Here is a 3,294-nt window from a genome sequence, read left to right as displayed (position 1 = left end):
GTTTCAATTGAAGCAACAGCTGACTACGTCAAGTAAAGTACGTAACTGCATACTAGGTTAAATATGTACGCAGATGGGTGACCGCTGGCAAGAAGACGCATGAGAAAAATTAAATCAAAACACGGACGCATAGTTTGCGGACTAGCAGCAGAAGCAGAAAAAGTAGAAAAGAGAGTGAAAAGTGGGAGCGTGAAAGAAAGTAAATAAAATAAAATAAAAAAAAAACATTACATACAACTTACATAAATAAATATGTGCATTTTGTTAAAACAACTTAAGTGACTTAAAAAGGTTTGAATTTTAATTAAAAATAATAAGTTCCCCTTGAAAAGTCGTAAATTTTTATGAAACTTATATTAAAAGAGCATTTTAAACTAAATTGCTAGTTAGTTATTTTTTTAAATATTTTTTGACAATCCAAAGAAATATTGCATTAAAGAGAAAAAGGCCCTACCTCTAGATAAGTTCTTTTAACAAAATACCACCGAAATCATTACGCACATCAAAGACATTAAATGGCTTTTTCGTGGCTGTTGAACCAGTTTCGCATTTTCTTAATAACAAATATTTATTTATATACCGAAGAGTATTAAGTAATTTGTTCAACCATTTGCCACGCTTTTGGGCTCAACTCTTACTGCATTTTGATTAATTAATGCACTGCAGCGTAAGGAAGACACCAATATTAATTATATTTAAGATGATTTAAGATTCAAGTTGAGGAGAGTTAAGAGAAAAAAAATATTTATTAAACATACAAAAATCAAAGCAGCAATTAGCGAACTTACCGTAAAACAAACACAAATTAATTATGTACGTTGTTTATATGTATGCCGGTGCTGCTGTTGACTGATGCGATCACCTTTTGACTCAAAGGAATTGGAAACGAGTTTGTGTTTCTTTTGCAATTAAAGCCAAGCTGCTATTTAGCCAAAAGAAAGTGAAACTTATTGGCTGTAAATTTCTGTGTAGTATTTCTGAAATTTAATCTCACAAACTTTTTTTTTGTTTCGTGGTTTTTTTTTCAACTATATTTTCGCTGCCTTGTGCGACCTTCTATTTTCGGTAGAAATCCGGTATGTTAATGAGGCTGTCGTGCGCCGTTTGCCGTTATCGTCATCGAGTGACAGGTTTCTCCTTTTCTGCGTGTTACTAGTTTCACGGCGAATTCAATGAGTTGTAGTTAGTTATGTGCAGGCATATATTTTCTAATTTTATATGTCTCACAGCATTTTTTTTTCCTTTTTTTGAAGACGCTGTAACTTGATTTTTGTGTTGGTCACTCTTAGTCGCTTTTTTACACAATCACGATATTTATTAGTTTGGTATATGAATTTTCTTTTCTTACTTTCATTACTTATAGCAATATTTTTGCTAGTGATTTGCAAAATAAATTTTTTATGTCGAGTGAAATTTTCGCTGTTTTTGTGCTTTTTAGTTGATATTCCGCTGAAAAAATGCAGTTTTAGGAATCTTGCAATTCAAATGGTGAGTGATTAAACTGTAAAGAGAAAAAATTATAAATAAACTTTATACAGAAATAAAAAAATTAAAAAAAAACCATTAATGATGTTTTGAAAAGTGAGTCATAGTAATCCGACCAGTAATTTGTTAGTTTATCTCGAAAAAAGAAATCGCATTTCAATTTGATAAAATTTTTAAGATAAAATGTTAAAAGGTTGTGTTGTTATTGTAGCGGCTACAACAACCCCGCCCAGATAGGCTAATATCTCAGTCGTTGTCGTCAAGTTCCACTAACGGCAGCCCCAAGAGGCGTGCAGCCTCTATGGGGTCGGTCCATAGGGACGACGCCGTTAGGGTTGTGGGGCTTTCCGGGCATGCAAAGAGATGTTTCGAGTCGTGAGGGGTCTCTCCGCATGCCGGACATTCGTTCGGCACATCCGCATTTAACCAACTCAGGTAGGAATTTAGCCTGCTGCAGTAGCCAGAGCGAAGTTGGGCTATTGTTGTTCTGGTCTCCCGAGGCAGATGGAGCTCCGTCGCGTCAATGTTAAAAGGTCGTTATGTTTGGCTCAAATATATTTTAATAAGAATATATATCCTGAACAATTACCCTACGCAAATTAACTGCGATGTTTTCAAATAAAAATTATAAAAATCTTCATAGTAGTTTTCTAGTTTTTCCCGAATGAAGAGTTCGCACTTTGAGTATAAATTTTTTGTATAAAACTTACATGAAGCGAACCTCCCTATGCCCTTCTAAAGCTCAAATGTGATGTTTTGAAAAGTCAAGTCAGTCAATGAAATCGGCCCAGTAGTTTGGGACTATATCGCGAACAAATTATTTTAAAATTTTATTTTCCTCAACAATATTATTGCAAATCTTTGTAAACTATTTTATATTTAGCTAACAAATATTTACTACAAAAACTTCATTAAAAAAGTCCTATGTCCTTATGCAGCTCGAATGTGATATTTTGAAAAGCCAGTCATAGAAATCAGTTCAGTAATTTAGAAGTTTAAACCAACCAGGAATTTTAAATAGAGACAGCTGGAATGAATGAGTGAACTGAGGTTACGGTATTCACAGGACGTCGGTCCATGAAGGTGGCGATTGTCATTGGTAGCACGTCTATATGTATGTGCAACGTCCGGTTCACTGACTGCGGAGTTTACGTTTAGATCTCTTCTTCTCTTGTTCGGATCTTGTCATCAGTGTAGCTGCTGAACAGCAAATATGGTTCCCTTAGAGAAAGCTTTGAAGATGCGCTATGGAAAACTCTTCAGGAATCTCCGTAAAACAATTCCTGCTTGTAGGGAGTGTGGGGTTTCATGAGCCTGAAGCTTGGTCTACAGCCTTCTACTAGTTAATCACTCTCTAGTCTCCGAGCTTCTAACGAATTGAAGTACATACATACATAAATACTACACATACGGCACATCTCTCCGCAGCGCATTTTCACACCAACCTCTTTCCGTACTTCTCTTGAAAACCAGATTTTCAACTGTTATATAAATATTATTACAACATCAATTATGTGCGCCGTAATATTATGAAGTTTGTCTTATGTAATTACTTAAACTGATTGTCAATCATTAAAAGTTCGCTGCAATCTCCCACCTCAAAGTCACCGTACCCTGCTACATAGTACGTACAATACAACCAGCATACCCGAAAACATTACAATGCTTATCAATTTTGGAAAGAAAAGTACGTAAGTGAAAGAAGCCAAAGAAAAGAAGATAACAAAGCAAACAAATAACCCAAAGAGGCAAATACGCATGAAAAAAAAGTTATTCTTCAACGGAAGTGCTTATTTGTAGTTACAACAA

At 34.9% G+C, this 3,294-nt stretch overlaps 1 protein-coding gene and 1 long non-coding RNA gene across 4 annotated transcripts in view; one reads left to right on the top strand and one right to left on the bottom strand.

Moving 5' to 3' along the window:
* The window catches only part of LOC118744786 (putative polypeptide N-acetylgalactosaminyltransferase 9), a 438,912-nt gene that overhangs the window by 137,004 nt on the left and 298,614 nt on the right, over positions 1 to 3,294 (top strand). The window lies entirely within an intron of this gene.
* Positions 1,244 to 3,294, bottom strand: part of LOC118744790 — a 31,150-nt gene continuing 29,099 nt past the window's right edge. Inside the window, exon 2 of the long non-coding RNA XR_004993589.1 lies at positions 1,244 to 1,501. This is a non-coding gene — a long non-coding RNA (uncharacterized LOC118744790). The remainder of the gene's footprint in view (positions 1,502 to 3,294) is intronic.

The sequence above is a fragment of the Rhagoletis pomonella genome, unplaced genomic scaffold, assembly GCF_013731165.1.
Source record: "Rhagoletis pomonella isolate Grant_MI unplaced genomic scaffold, Rhpom_1.0 Rhpom_scaffold_00008, whole genome shotgun sequence".
Taxonomy (NCBI): Eukaryota; Metazoa; Arthropoda; class Insecta; order Diptera; family Tephritidae; genus Rhagoletis; species Rhagoletis pomonella.
This window is presented reverse-complemented; position numbering and strand designations above follow the sequence as displayed.